General features: G+C 41.0%; 1 protein-coding gene across 25 annotated transcripts in view; it reads right to left on the reverse strand.

Moving 5' to 3' along the window:
- Window positions 1-17,165, reverse strand: part of Dlg2 (discs large MAGUK scaffold protein 2) — a 1,876,145-nt gene that overhangs the window by 87,132 nt on the left and 1,771,848 nt on the right. The gene's annotated exons all lie outside the window — the stretch shown is intronic.

Consider the following 17,165-nt stretch of genomic DNA (forward strand, 5'->3'; position numbering starts at 1 on the left):
AAACTACTTCATTTCCTTGGGCCTCCTGTGGTTCCCTCATCCGTAAAGTGGAATTAAAAGATACCAGTATTTTTATATTCATTTTCCTATTTGCTTTCACTTTGATACCTAAAGCAAGGTTGTTTAACCATCAATACCATCTTGTAATTTATCCGAGAGAATTTTGCTATCTTGGTGACAGATAAGGTGAATATTACTATCAGGGACAACCTAAATTTAGAAACCGTAAAAGAAATCATCTCACAGGTTCTAATGCTTAATGTGATATGGGAGAAGAGTCCCATAGCAGTGCCTGACACTGTGTGTGTGTGTGTATATATATGTGTACGCGCGCATGCGCACGTATTTGCTGCTGCTGTGTGTTGTAGATAGCTTAGAGTCATTTCATTATGTCTTATTCTTATACATAAGGTTTTGAAGACACTGGGTTCTTCTTTCAGTGACTTCAAAAGTGCTCAAAGCTGTGTGGTGGTCTGAGTTTTGTTTGGTATGAGCTTTGTGCAGCAGCTCTAGTTAATTGGATCCAATTTCTATAAGAAATGTCTCTAGCTTTCCAAATACCTCAGAACTTTAAAGGGAAATAAAGACTAATAAAATCCATAAAATTAGCATATATGCATTTATTTATAGTTTATGTGAACATTATTAATATTTTTCCAATAGCAGACTATTTTAACTTTAGAATTCAAGGGTGAGAACATGTGTCCAGTGTCAATCATCCACCCATTCATTCAGTAATGCATTGACTAACTACTGTGTGCTCTGGAACAGAATAAGGAGAAATGCCAGCTGGGACTGGAAACACTTTCCTGTTCTGTCACCTGTCACTCACCTGCTCTGCAGCTGTGGCAAAGGTCCTTAAATTCTGTTTCCTATTCTGTAAATTACAGGCTAATCCTGTCTGCTAGACAATGCTGGTACTGAGGCAACTTGTGTAAAAGTCACTCAAAGGGCTTGGTGTACAGACACATGGTAAGCTGTAAGAATAACATGTACAGGTGCAGGCAACTATGCTAAAACTCAACTTTTGGGGGAATATAACAAAGATTCATTTCTATTTTCCAGTGTTTAAATATTGATTCATGTAACACTCATCTGGCTCTTATTAAATGCCAGATCTGGGGCTCATGGTTCTCCTAGCAATAAAAGCCAGGGGAACTCAGGGCAGAGGAAGGATAGGATGGTGTTTTCTTTCCATGGGAGAAAGTGATCAGACCGCCCAGTGTGTTGGCTGTGAAGACAGCTAATGTTGCATAGCTTTTAGATTCGGGAAGCCACATAGATCATGCTTTCAAATTTATCCACCTAACATCCATTATATGTCAAGTATAAATGCTGGGTATTGGGGGGGATATGGAGGTGAATACAAAAAACAATGCCATTATGGATTTTACAGGGATGGCAGTTGCAGAAGAAATAATTACCCAGTATGATGCTTCATAAAAATCAGATGGATAAGTAATACTTGAATATATATGATGGAGAAAAATGAACCCCACTCTAGGGTAGGGGTGGGGCAGGTTCAGATGGCCAGGACTAGTGGAGGTTCAGAAACTTGCTTTGGCACTTTACATAATTTATGTGCAAGTTTCAAAGTTTCACTGCCAGAGTAAATCACTTCTTTTTCTTCAAAAAATATTTCTAGAAACAACATCTGAAGTGCTGACTGAATAGAGGGAAAGATAACTCCTGGCTTGTTTTCACTCCTGGTGCTCAGTGACCTGAAGGCCCCAGTGAGGGATTCTGGAGGTCATTAAAACAAAGCACAGGAACTTTCATGCCAGAGCATCAGTTTCCAGAAAACTCCAGTGACGAACACTTGCTTCTATTGATGCCATGTCATCTCCAAGGCCATTTGGAATCTCACAATTGTCCATTGGCTTTCAAAATGAAAGCTTGATGGGAATTCTCCTTGGAGCACTTTTTAGAGAACTTAACAAGGGCTTCTTGAGGCATCTAGAAAAATCCTGGGATATCCTGAGTTCTAATTACGGGAACTCAGAAGGATGGAAGTGTGATTAGTCATCACTATGAGAGGGCACAGACATCAGTTCAGTGGGTATTTGCTGTGTATGGTCTAGGAAGGGTCCTTTCTGTTGAGAGGCTATCTGTGTTGACAAGCAGAAGGTAGGTCCTTGGAAGAGAGAGCTTCCTAGGAAGTTGCCACATTCCTAGGGATCAGTTCAGGGAAGAAACCACAGGTGCATCATCTGGTGAAGCGTGTGCAAGGACTGACAGCAATTTGACAGATAAATAGTTCTACAAAGAGGCAAAGTAATGAGAGGATTTTCCCATGTTACTCAAGACTCAGATTTAATTAGGACACAACTGGAAAAAACCACCATGAGGTTGGCCTATCAGTTCTGATAGATGTAAGAAAATTGGATGGGAAGACATAAGAGGAACTGGGCAACACTAGTTGTTTCTAGAAAAGTCCATATCTAGTGGCAGGCCAGCTGAGATGGTGCTAGAGGCGATGTCTAGATGTGAAGGCTGAGGTGAGGAGAATCTGGACTGCTGAACTCACCCCTGGCTGGTGGCCTTTTGAACTAGAGAGATCTACAACTCTAATGATCAGTTCTTAAAGAGAAGCCATGATTTCCCTTTCCTGCTCTGCAGTCTGCTTTCACACAGTGACTGGACCAGTTGTCTGGGAACTACCACAGAGCTGGCCTGTCCATTACCCATTCTCAGTGTGCTCTGCAGTTTCACTTGGGGCCCAGTCGTTTGTAAGGGCTTCTTGCTTATCTTAAATCATGTGCTCTGTGCTGAAGATAAAGGCAGCAGATAGCAGTTCGTTTATACTCAGGAATCTAGCTGGCGAGATGGTACTACAAGCAGATCAAATCTATTTAGAGTTTGTGAAATCCAACAGTAGAAGTTTGGAGGATCTATAGAGGAACCTAAGACTTGCCTGCTCTGAATGCTGAGGGTGACCAGCCCCTGTGGCTGTCTACTTTTCCTGGGTTAGCCAGATTCCCTGCTCCACAAGATCCCAAGCTGCTTCAGTGGTACAGGATATTAAACATAGTAAAAGGGAAATGTTTTATAACTCTGGCTTTGGAAGATAAATATTAGAATTTTACCTGTCCTTAGAGATTCCTAAATTACCTTTACTTTTACAGGGATTATTAGGTCAATGGTGCATAGAAAGATTAATCCAGAGTCTCAGATCTGCATCCTCATACCCATTGGGCCATGTGCTTCCTACCTTGAAGCTGTGTCTTATTACTGAGTTTTATGTATACCAATAATAAACTATAGAATAAATAGGGAGGACGAATTCCAGATTCCCATCAAGTTTTTCCAAAAGGAAAGCTAGTGTTGCATTTTAAAGAAATGCTCTTTCTAGGGCTGGGTGTGGTGGTGGTACATGCCTTTCATACCAGTGCTTGGGAGGCAGAGGCAAGTAGATCTCTACAGGTTTCAGCCTGGTCTATATAAGTGAGTTCCAGACCTGCCAAGGATACATAGTGAGAATCTGTCTCAAAGACAGACAGACAGACAGACAGACAGAGAGATTATAAAAAGTTTAGATGTGCTACACACACACACACACACACACACACACACACACACACACACACACACACACCTACCTACCTACCTTTATGGGCTAGGGGGAAGGGAGAACTTTCCATTATAGACCAGTGAACATCTGAAGGAAAGTACCTGTTGTTAAGTTAATCAAGGCGGCCAGGTCAGCAGGCAAAGGGCTCTTGCTTACAGGTGGAGATCAATTCTGACAAGAAGGGATATTCACTAGGGGCCTTTTTCAATTTCATTTGATCAGTTAGAAAAGATGGGGTTACCAACTCTGAGTGGAAAAGGATATCTACAAGATAGCCAGAGAAATATGTATCCGAAAAGCAATTTACTTTATAATCCACAGAGCTATAGGCTTATGATCACTCTAAATCATGTCTAGCTGTGGTCTTTTCCTTGCACAAAATCTCCCACTGGGATCCATTACATGCATCTCTGAGTCTCTCTCTTATCTTTTAATATCCAATACATTGAACAAATCCGATGGATTTAAGTTTCAATCATGTTTTTATTTCCTTTTAATCTTTTTTTTCCTATATGAAAACATGCCCCCCCCCATTTTTTCCCTTTTCAGGTAAAGAAGTCCCAGTGTACTTACTGTTAAATAGCACAGGATTGAGAAAAGGGGGCAATGAGCAGGGAAACAGTTACTGGAAACAGCATTGGTTAACACTAGAATGGTATTTTCAGGTTAGCACTGAATAGTAAGAGAACTGTGCAGTTAATATTAGTCTCTCCATTTTACAAACAGGCAGAGAGAGTCACAGACATTAAGACATGAAGTTGTCTGAGCACAGGCACACACCATGGAAGCTGTAGAATTAGACCTAGGTCTGCTTTTCTCTTGTGTCTTTGTCCATTGTAATTCTGTCTCTATCAACTATCTTTTCTCCAGGAGAATAGAATCATCACATCCTTAGCCTGCATGAAGAGGTTTATTAATCATAAAACTCCCACTTTCAAGTCAACATTCATTTGTTCAGCATACCCAAGTAAACCACTCTCTACATGCAAAAGACTAGTGCTGATGGATGAATAAAACCTGGCCAGCTGTGTCCATTGGTACAAGTTAGTCTAGTGTGGCAGATAAATGCACATTACAGGACAAGGCACACTGTGAAGGGTGTGTAAGAGAGTGAACCACACACCGAGGAGTAAACTGACAGAGGAACACTAATTCTAACTGTGGAGACTCAGAGGATTTTGCAGAAGAGGTATGGCCTTTATAGAAAGTCTTGAGGAATGCCATTTGGCCAGAGAAATTAAGTAAACAAAGAGCATCAGAGGCCAATAAAAGACAATGCTATCTAGCTATAAAGGATGCTTTGGGATTAAGGGATTTATGCATTTCCTAGAACCCCTAGAGTTTAGTGAGTCTGCATGGTTGTGTGGTTGAAAGCGTGGCTGCCAAAGCCGATGGAGGTCAGCATATACAGGAACCAAAAAACATATACACTAAGAAGAAATTATTCTCACAACTTGACTGGCTGGGTGTGTCTGGACAGAACTGGCATTTCTTTATGTATGGGATTCATCAAATGCCCTCTGATTTGGATGTGGTGTTACTGGAAAACTCAAACTGATGTCTAGAAATTAAAATCCGTCTGACTGGCATGTCAGAGCTAGAGACAGGCTTACATTATTAGCCCAGTGGTGAAGCTGTGATTTGCCTTCTATCCATTCTCAAAGGAATGGCGAATGTTAAGTATTGCTATGGTTACCACTCCATGTGTCTTTTACAGGATTTCTCTTCCCTGTTTTATTTTTTTTGAATCAAGGTATATTCACAAGACTACATTTTGACACCTAAAATGCAGTTAATTGTGGCAAATGGTAAAGGGAAGAGGTCACATTCTTCCATCAGTGTCTCGGCCTTTAATAAAGCACAAATGACTGATGCTCCAGCATTTATGTTGGATGCAGAGAATACAGAGCCTTCCCTAGGAACGGTAGATCAATGTGCCTGGAGAGTCTAAGTTTCCTGATGGATCTGTTGCACTGCCACACTAGCTATGAGCAGTTCTCCATGAAGTATGAAAAGAGAAAGTACCTTCATGTTTAAGTCATTGTTATGCTGGCTTTTCTTACATAGCTTAACATAATCATTTTAGTTACAAGATGAGATCAGAAGAAATTGCCTAGGCAAAGTAGAACAGAAAGAGGGAGTCGGTGCTTCATCAGAGGATTAAAGAGCTTAAACAATAGCCCGATTATTAAGGAGAAAATTAAAGCAGGGTGAAATAATGTGCCATGATCACGGAGGAATAATGATTTTAATAGCATCCCAATTTCAAGTTGATCATCAGACTCCTTCAGGGATCTGAAATGCAGGGCTTTCAACAGCTGTGCTCCTGAGAAGTCATTTACAAATTCACTTTTAAAACAACAACAAGCACCTTTTTCTTGCGTTTTAATAGCAAGTTGTTACTGAAAGACTTCTGCTTTTTGTTACTGTTTTGTCTTGAATTTGATTTGTTAAAAAACAAATAAACAAAGCAACAAGTGACCTCTTCACCCCTAAGGCTGTGCTTGAAGGCCATTGTCAATCACAATGCAATTTCTTTCTGACATCTTAGTCCAGAAACCTCAGGTCAGGTGGTGTATGGCAAGAACAGTCCACAAAGGTGGGCTGGGAATCAGAGCAACTTTCTGAATAACAGCTACCTCACGAGTTCATGTATTGTTTCAGGTCCTTTACCCCACCCCATTTTATTTCTATTCTTTTAGGAAACTGAGGCTTAGAATGGTAAAGTGATTTCCTCCACCCTGATCACGTAACCTGAGACTGTGGCTGAGAAGTCCATCTAAGATGTCAATCTGTGACTCATGTCCTAATTTCCCAGCATATGATGCCAACAAAGAGGACAGAGAGGGCGAAACTCTGACATTTGACATTTCTTTCTTCTTCATGAGTCAGCTGGGACAGAGATTGTGAGTGGACAGGGTTGGGGTGGGGAGAAGGGTGGGAGTGGTGTGCATGTCACATAACAAACAGGAAAGCACTGTCCAGAAAGGAGGTTGGCTTCACCAAGTCCTAGGTTACAAGGATCTCTGGAACCCTGGGATGGTGTGGAAGGGCTCAGACAAGCTAGTCAGAGAAAGTCAGTGAAAACTTAATGCTTCAGAAGAGCAGGGACGTCAGTCTAAACAGAATAGCTCCCTGGGAATGGTTACCAGAACAGAATAATAAGTTCCAGTCTTTCAAACCACAGCCCCACCCTTGAGTGACTTGTACCAGACACTTTCACAGCCTTTTCTTAGAGCACCTAGGACAGTGTTTGGGACACGGTAACTGCTTAGTCCTAATTTGCTACTACTTTGGCAAAGACCTGTAATTGTTTAGTACATGGACCTGGATAGCATTGTTTAGCATTTTCATCTGCAGCCCCTTTAAAGCAAACTCAATTTTAAAAGGTCTACTGGGAAATATGAGAAACAAATCTAAGATCTGCAGTTTATGAACCTATGTGAGATTAAAAAAAAATCCATTACATTGAAACACATGTGACAGATGGAAGAAAATGACACGAACGTCACATGAACTGTAAATGAGTTCTAGGTTGTGAAGGAATCTCCTCCCTCCGACTGTTATCAAGGCTTTTTGGTATTTTTAGAATCCCTATGAAAAGATACTTTCATTAAGATACCTTTTAAAAAGAGTTTAAATCAATTTTCTTATCCATTTTCTTCTGAGCAATTTCTAGAGGTAAGTAACAATGAGGGGATGATGGAGGGGAATCTATGCTCAGGTCACATGACAGGTATTTAAATAGTTATATCTTGTTTTGTCATTTATAATACACTTGTGCTATTTATCAGATTATCTCATTTAAATCAAACAATTTTTCCAGTAAGTATTTTTTAAACCAACATGACATGCAAAACAGCCACACAGTAATGTATTTGGTGAGTTAGAATTCTCAAGGAAAAACATCTGGTCTGAAATCTGAAATCCATCCTCTCTACTTGTAAACATCCAAACCTTTTCTCCAGTACAGTGCTTCTTAACCTTCCTGATGCTGAGACCTGTTAGTACAGTTCCACACGTTGTGATGACCACCAACCATATAATTATTTACATTGCTACTTCATAACTGTAATTTTTCTGTTTGAATCATAATGTAGACATCTGATAGGAAGGATATATGATATGCCACCCTTGACCCCAAAATGGGTCATGACCCACAGGTTGAGAACCACTGTTTTAGGACACTTTTCCTTACTCTGAACCAATACCTTAATTCTAGATACAGACTGTAAACTCACCTGCTCTTTTGCACGTTAGTCATCCAAATACTTAGGTAACACTAAGGACTGAACTTGACACTTCCAATACCAAAACATCCTCTGTCTCCCTGCTATTCCACAGTATCACAAAGACTTTCTGGTTCTTCAAACATTTTCCATCAGATTAAATGTTGTGTGTGTCATCTAGTTCATTAACAGCTGCCTAGGATTTGAAAATTATATGCTCCTTTGCTCCTATTTCCCAATTAAGCAACTTGTTAGTTTAACCTAATTAATAAGTAATTTTCACCTGTTTGCTTTTAAGGTACAAAAATGCACACAATATTAAACTCAATTTATAATAATGAGTAAGTGTGATTTTTCTTATCACAGTGATTACAAAAGGTAATAACAAAGTAATGATTACAGCCTATAATAGATGCTAGACACAGATCTTAGTGATCTGTGTCATTGAATAGGCAAGAGATGTGGCTACGATATCCCCAACACTGAGCTCGTCACAGGGAGGTATACTAATTTAGCTGGCATAAATATGACTCAGAGGCAGTACTGAAGTCCTTTCATCTCATATTGAAGTCTATTTACTACTGAAAGTACCCTAGTGAATGACACAACCTCCCTTCTTTTATAGAACACTCGCTGTCTCACACCCCACAGAGACACATGCATAGTTTCTTTATTCTTTGAAATATCAACTTTTGAAAACCAAGGAAAAAAAAAATCTAACAAATGTGACCCACTAAAGATGAAATTATAGTAGGCAATTCTCATTCAATAGGAATTTCATTTATTACAACCTCATCTTTTGCTAAAGGGTAGGAAAACCTTTATTCATTCTAGGAAGACAGTACCCTGTTACAATGCACCATTAGATGCATTTGGGTGGACAATGGATAGAGGCTTGCTCGTTGATACAAGATAATTATATATGACTTAGTCCTGAGAATCATAGTTAACTAATATAGTGTTTGGAAATACTAGAACAGTTTTCTCAACCTTCCTAACACTGAAACCCTTTAATATAGTTCTACATGTTGTGGTGACCCCTCAACCAGAAAATTATTTTTGTTGCTACTTTATAACTGTAGTTTTGCATATGAATTGCAATATAAATATATGATATGCTGTTGCACGAATCTTAAAAGTTCTTATTAATAAAAACAAATCCAGAGCCAGGTATTGGGGTGAATGCTGAATGATCAGAGAAACAGAACAAGCCACAGCTACCTCACCTCACCAATTCCTCAGCTGATCCTGCTTCCTCAGATTGGAAGCCTCTGTGTCCTCACCCAAATAATCTCAGCTGAACTGTGCTGCTCAAAAGCCTAAAAGCTTAACCAGGCTCTAGTTTCTCGTCCTCATGCCTTAAATACCTTTCTGCTTCCTGCCATCACTTCCTGGGATTAAAGGTTCTTGTTACCACGCCTAGCTGTTTCCAGTGTGGCTTTGAATTCGCAGAGATCCAGATGGATCTCTGCCTCTGGAATGCTAGGATTAAAGGCGTGTGTGCCACTGCCTAACCTCTATATTTAATATTACGGCTGTTCTGTTCTCTGACCCCCAGATAAGTTTATTGGGGTGCACAATATATCAACCACAATATGCAGATAGTTTTAGGCAATCCCGTGAAAGGGTTCTTTGATTCCCTAAAAGGGGTTGTGATCCATAGGTTGAGAGCTGCTGTACTAGACCTATGTGAAAATAATATAAGCTCTAATATAGATAGATTTGGACTGAAATCTACTCTATTCTTTATTGGACTTGGGAACCTTCGAGTCTCAAGTTTTCTACATTTAAAATAGTACAAAAACCTATTCATGAGATCATTGCAATGATTAAGTGAAGTAAAAAACAAAGGCATTTATCAAAGCTTGATGGATAACAGACATGCTCTCAACTTTACAACTAACCTAGACAAACCCTCCCATTAGCACATGCTTTTGTAGGCAGTGAGAAAATTGAGTGGGGAGGAATATGAAAATTATGTGAAAGCCAAGTGAAACTCAGACAGAAGTCACTGTCTTTTGTAGACACAGCTTATGGTTTGAATGAAAAAGTGTCCACCATAGGCTCAAGTATTTGAATAATTTGTCTCTGGAGAGTTATGGAGCCTTTAGGAGGTGCAGCCTTGCTGGAGGAAGTGTGTCATTAAGGATGGGCTTTGAGTGTTTCTTGCCTTACCCCCACTACCTGTTTTCCCATTCTGCTTCCTGTGTGTGGATAGAAACGTGATTGGACAGTTTCCCCGTTCCTGCTGCTGTGTCTATCCTGACTCTTTCCGTTCCTCTTCCACTGGGATGGACTCTTTCCCTGCAGCCCTGAGCCAAAAAGAAACCCTTTCTCCCTTAAGTTGCTTTTGCCAGGCTATTTTATCACAGCAACAGAAAAGTAACTAATATACATCTGCTATGTCAGCATATATTGATTCTAAAGACTATTTGGACATTCTTCAGTTTAAATTGCTTCTATAGACAGTAAACATAGTTTAATGTGTATACACACACACTAAACTTATTTTGTATATATTTGACAAGACAACAAAAGTGCCAATGCTGCTTATAAGACAATATATTTTTTTAATTAAATTTGTTCTTTGATAATTTCATAACTGATATAGTCTGATTCCTTTCAGTCCCCACTCTGTCTTCCTTCCTCTTTTCCACCATGTCAATCTCTACCCCTTCCCAATGAGTTCCTTTCCCACATTCCTGTCTTTTGCTTTGGTTTGTGACTGACGGAGTTGAACCAGCACTGTCCACATGAGCATGGGTGTGCAACTATCCATCACAGCATGGTGGGCTCACCCGTGGGGACACCACTGGATTCAGTGACTCCCCACACCCAAGGGTCCACCAATAGCTAATAGTCTCCCAAGGATGGGAAGCACCCCATGAGCTCCTCCATCCATAACTGATGGCTGACAGCTCCATCCTGTGCAGGCAGCTGCAGCTCCTGTGAGTTCATGTAACACATGTAGTACTTACCTTTTTATGCAATAATCAAGAATTTAGTTAAAAGCAAAAATGAGTGAAAATATCCTGAAGTTGATGTTTAGATAGTCGCTTTTATATCTAGAGCTTTCCATGATTAAGCAGGTGCACCTCTGCTTTCTTTCTTTCTTTTTTTTGGACAGGCTCTCACTATGTAGCCCTGGCTGGCCCAGATCTTAGTATACATGGACCAAACAGGACTTGATATTGCAGCCTGTGTCTCCTGAGTGCTGAGTGCTAGAATCACAGCTGTGTGTTACCACTCTTGGTATTCTTCCCCCCTTTATTTACTTACCTATTATTCTTTTATTTTTATTTTTGACAATTTCACACACACACACACACACACACACACACACACACACACACACACACACTTTTGGGCATTTTTACCCCCCTGCCATTACCCTCTGTTATCACTCGCACTGAAATTCTTCTTCTTTCCAATAATCTCCCTCCTACCATGCTGTCATTTGGTTTTGACCCATAGACCCCTAGTGAGGATGTGACATCAGGGACTCCTTTCCCTGGGCATGATGAAACGGTGCCTAGTGGGTCTTGTGTGGAAGATGTTATTTCTGCAGGTGGGAAATGACTGCATAAAGGTGTCCACATAACCACTCTGACTTTTTTTTTTTTTTTTTTTTTTTTTTTTTTTTGGCTTTTCGAGACAGGGTTTCTCTGTGTAGCTTTGAGCCTTTCCTGGAACTCACTTGGTAGTCCAGGCTGGCCTTGAACTCACAGAGATCCGCCTGCCTCTGCCTCCCAAGTGCTGGGATTAAAGGCGTGCACCACCACCGCCCGGCCCACCTCTGACTTTTTCAAAGTCCCTTTTAGTTTCATTTGCTGAAGACTGACAGTTTCTTGAGGTACCTTTGTGTCTATTTTCAGGTGGTCTCCATACACGGTTATGTGTCTCAGATCAGGAAGAATAGTCAAGGCATCAGAGAGTCACTTTACCCTGACCCGAACCAGTTCCCACAGTCAAAGCTGCAGGGTGAGCTGCTGCCTCTGAACTAACCTTTAAGGATGGCAATAAGGAGCCACCGCTAGGGTCACCGGCTCTGAGAAGACACAGCTTTAGACAGAGGTCCAGGGAGATCTGGAGACTGTCTAATCGTCTAACACGCTTGGCTTAAAGAACATGATGTAGCTTTTGGATAAATAAAGGCAGAAGAAGACACTCTGAGCCCAGCCACTTGAAATCCATGAAAGTGTTGGCGAGACAATGGAGATTCTGAGGGCATAGCTAGAAAAACCCAGGACATCTCCTCAGTTACTGTGTGTGTGTCATGGAAGGGAGAAATGCAAAAGAAATCAAACCTCCAACTTGTTTTTCGTTCTCAAGGCTGTCTTAAGTGCATTTGATTAGCTGAGTGTAAATTACATGTCAGCCTGGAGGCATGGCATCTCTGCTGGGGCATGTGGGAAAGGTAGAGTACAGCGCTCATCTTCAAGGATTTGAAAAGCAACTTCATTTTCTTAGGAGGAGGAATCACAGGAATCGTGCTTAGCCTCTCATCTCAAGTCTGTGAAAATGGTATCAGGCAAAGCATAAGAGATAATGGCTCTCCCACCACGGGAACAAGGCAGTGAAGGGAGGTGACCTTAAGGAGACAGTAGAGGATTAAGTAACTGGTCACTACAGTGTACCGCCTGGAGAGTGTTTCTAGGTCTGTTTCCACTAGAGAAAGAATTTAGGAGCAGTCTGGCTGACTCCTCAGTCAGAGATGGAACTAAGAATCTTAAAGAGATCAACATGGCTAGCATTTGCAGGATAAAATACCAGAGAGAAGAGAGCATCACAGAAAGAAAATTCTGGAAATCTTCAGACTACCTTCAATATCGAGCAGAGTACTCTACTAATCGTGGTGTGTGTGTGTGTGTGTGTGTGTGTGTGTGTGTGTGTGTGTGTGTACTCAAGTGCATACATGCATACTTACGTGAATGTGTGTGTGCGCACATTCACATGTGCCTACCTGCCTGCCTGCCTGGCTGTGTGTCTGCCTGTTTGCCTATCTGTCTGAAAACTACCAGAAGCTAGGGGAAAAAGTTTGAATACCTGGCATTTCCACAGTTAAGAACAATGCTAGTTCTCGGTAGGCACACAACAAAGCCAGTGGCAGCCACTGGCCCTCACATTTTATGAGGTACCCAGCAGCACAGTCATGAAGCTCTTACCTCAGACTGACAGATAGTTGCTGATAGACTAAATGCTGCTCTGGTCCCAAACCAAACAACATAACCAACAAAAACCTTAAAAAGGAAGATTTGGAAAGATCAAACTTTTCCCAAATATTTTGGCCATGTACACTAATGCTGCTTGTGCATGCCCACACAGAGGTCAGAGGAGGAAAGCAGGGATCTTTCCTCTGTTGCTTTCTGACTATTGCCTTGAGGCAGGGTCTCTCATTGAATTTCTAGTTTACAGTTTGGGTGAGGCTGGCTGGCCAGAGGCTCTAGGGATCTGTCTGTCTCTACTGCACAAGGTTGGAGTTATAGGTAAATGCAGCCATGCCCATCTTTTGGAGGGTGGTCAGACTAAGGAGTCATGCTGCAGAGCATGCACTCTTAACCACGAAGTCATCTTCCCAGACCCTTATCAATCTCTTATGTTGAGCAGCTACTAAAAGAAATATTTGCAACATCATTGTGCAATGTCAGTAGAATTTGTTTCTTCCTGTTTCTTGCCTCATTAACATATACGGCCATTGTTAAAAGAAAATTTAAAAGAAAATGAAGTGACTGACTACATAACATAATTTGCAATCTCTAAAACAATCAACAAAGGCCATAGCTAATGAGAAAACAGGTTGCTTCAGGCTGAAAGATAATTCTAGATCAATAATTAATTCAATCAAGATTTATGGAGTACTACTAGGCACAAAGGTAGGTGTGGATCTTGCCCAAATAAACATAGAAAATTGTTCAACCATCCTGTTATAAAGATAGCCACACCGTATTTCCTGTCCTTTTTGAGAAAACCATTTTGGAAAGCAAGCAAGCAAGAAGAAGGGTCGTTACAAACAAACAGCCTTTGCTTTGTTAGTAGTACTGCATTGGGCAGCTATCAGCACTACTAACCCATTCCATCTCTTACTGTCAACATGAAGATTCCCATTGGAATTGTAATGTTCTTACAAACATCTAACCCATGCCAGGGCAATCAAAAGTCCTTTCCTTCTCCTCTCCCTTTGCTTGCTCTCTTGCCCTTTTCTCTCTTCACTTCTGCCTATATCTTTCTTTGATACTCCCTCCCACCCACACAAAGTAAGTAGTAGCCAACCCCTGCCTTGTAGAGAAAGGTCAATGGATAGGGTTTGGAAGCTCTGAGAGGTAAGTTTCCTAACTCAAGAACAAACCTGTTCATAGTTAAAACTCCCCTCCCTCAAAGAAGCTGAGTTAGGATGACGCCAAGCCTTCAGGGTACCCAGGGGCCTGATACGTGTGTCTGACACACAGCTCCAGTCTTGACCAACTGCTCAATCAGTAAGAGGTGCTGCTCCTAGTATGCACATGTGTGTTGGATGTTTCCTAAATTACCTGCAAGCAAATGGGCATACCCAGTGTCCCGTAACAGTCTAGTTGAGAGTGGCTGTCTTAAAGAGAAGCATTCTTCATTAGTTGAAAAGACTTGGGTTAGAGGAAAGGAATAGACTCCCACTGTCTGTCAATCAGAATGCTGAGTAATACAAGATGTTTTCCTTTTGGTGAAGAAATTACCTCTGAGAAAATGCCAAGAGGAAATGACATTATTTTAGTGAAAATACATCACTGCATACGATACAAGAGCTACAGTAAATTTGAATTAAGGTGTTCATTTGTTATATAACATTGACTTGCTTTGACACAGGAGGAAATAAGTTATGATCTTAGAGGGAACCTTCATGTTTATTCACAGTGGGCCCTGTCCCTAATTTCAATGGAAATGATAAAGGCGTTTTGAAACAATACACTTGGACCTGGGATGGGCCTCACTGTACACAGAACTCCATTAATTAGAACTAAAAGAATTAAGGAAGCAGTTACTAGTCTTTGTGAATCAGCTCCCTTTTCTGGTCTCAGAATGTCCTCACTGAAGACAACTGACATCATATTAAAGTCTAAGAGAAACAAAGCACAATGATACATGCCCCTAATCCTACGATTATGAGGCAGAAGCAGGAAGACTGTGAGGTTGAGCCTACCCTGCACTGTACAGAAATTTCTAGGCCGTTCCAACCAAAACCAAACCAAACCCAACCAAGTCAAATCTTGCCAAACCCAAGCCAAATGATGTCTAAGTGAACTTGGGGTCAGATCAGGTTCAAGGGTATTGTTTTCTTAGTTCTCGTATTTCCTTCTGCTTTTCTTTTTTATGGTTTTAAAAGTTGGAATTCCTTCAGACCTTTTATCTTAGCAACCAAATTGCCACTGATAACTGTGCTTCATTTCTAAGACTGTATGGGTTTTGAGAATTAGTCTCCATCCTTTGTGATCCTAAGATAGGGATCAGATAACAAGAAATACATTTTCAACTCAAATCTGTGTGCTTAAACCAAAAGCAATCATATCTGAGGTATGGTACTCAGTGCTAGGGGATGGAATAATGGTCTAAGATATTGTCACTGCCCTCACAAAGAAGGAGTGATGCCCCTGGTCACAATAGGTAGGTTTGTGGCCTTCATCCCTCACCCCTGCATGGGTCGTTCTCATCAACCAGCAATATAATCAATATATTGTTTACATTTATTGAATTTGCAAGTCTGCCATGAGCTTTATTCTGTGAGTGCCTGATTTTTTTAACCAAGTATAGTGACAATTCTTCAAGGAGAAGATTATGTCAGTAGTTCTAAGGAAGCCTGTAGCTACCTTTCCATATCAAGTGTTTTACTAATACTGCATAGGCATAGAGAAAGAATGTGTAGAAAGCACTGAGATCTTTGTATATTTCTGCATTTGAGACATGGTCTTACTATGTATGCCTTTAGCGTCCTGGGTCCTGGGATTATAGACACATGGCATCACAACCAGCTCGTGCTATCATTGCTGCTAACGTTTTTAACAACCCACAGATGAGGTACTTCTTATTTCTACTCAACAGAGGAAGAAGTAAAGGTTCAAAGAGGCAAAGTGATTCATCTGAGTGTTGCGGCCCCAGTATGGGGGATGAGGGCACCAAACTGGGGATGTCTAACTCTAAAGCTCTTGCTCTTTTCACACTAATGCAGTTGGATCAGGAAATAGTGCAGAAGCTAATTTGCATGATCCTTCAACTGAGAGTTTCATTTTAGGAAAGGCATACCAATTAAATAAGGATGACATTCCATTCCCTTCAAAAGCCATTTGTTGATTCTGTATTTGGCGTGAGAGAAGAAATATTCTTTGAATGTTAAATATTCAAAAGGAAAAGTCAGAAATTGCCTCTTTAATGTTTAAACATGTCATAGGAAGTAGATCCGTCGGGGGGTGGGGCGGGGACTGCCCTGCCTGCACACTGTCTCTCTGTGTATTCACCTTCACTCATGTGCATACTGCCGGAGGTCTGTGTTCGGAGGAGCCTTTCACAAGAGTTCCTTTTTATGTGCAGCCTGGTGCAGGGAGCAGCAGCTCCAGCTATGACTTGAGGGATCTATTCTGGATCTAGAATGGATCTAGATCCAGCCCTGCCTTTCACTCTCATCAACCGTTCTGTTTAGATTTGGTAGTGCTGGAGATTGAATTGTATTACAATTGTTTGTATTCCACATATGTTCTACCGGTGAGCCACAACTCAACCTCTCCTTTAAGCAGCCTGACACTTCGAGTCTTTATCCTTGAAACAAAAGGACTAGAGGGGTTGAATCCTAAGCTAACCCAGAGTGGTAAAATGCCTTGGCTCTTTTCTGGGGTTGAAGACCACTGTATTTTGATTTCTTTCTCTCTAGTCGTGACAGATGCTCTAACAGAAGCGACTTGAGGAGAACATGCTTGTTCTGGCTCACACTTTAAGTTACAGTCCATCATGGCAGAGAGCTCGCAGCAGCAGAAGCTTGAGGTAGCTGATCACATTGCATCCCCAGTTACTAAGCGGGAAGGAATGAAGGCATGCTGCTCAGCTCCTGCCGTCTGTTTACTCAGCTCTGGAGACCAGTCAGGCACAGCAGGTGGATCTCTTCACCTTTGTTAAGTAACCAGGATAATCCCTAACAGGAATGTGCACAGGCTCACATCCTAGGAAATTCTGAATTCTGTCACTTAACAATTAACACCAACAGGCAACGTTCTAAATAAATTGTGGACAATAAATTCTTTAAAATAAGAAGCCCTGACTACCTTCTTGAGAAGCACCATAAACATACCGTTCACTTCTCAGGTATTTGATTGATAGCTTCATTGATAATGAATACAACTATACTCTGA

This window comes from Peromyscus leucopus, chromosome 1, assembly GCF_004664715.2.
Source record: "Peromyscus leucopus breed LL Stock chromosome 1, UCI_PerLeu_2.1, whole genome shotgun sequence".
Lineage (NCBI taxonomy): Eukaryota > Metazoa > Chordata > Mammalia > Rodentia > Cricetidae > Peromyscus > Peromyscus leucopus.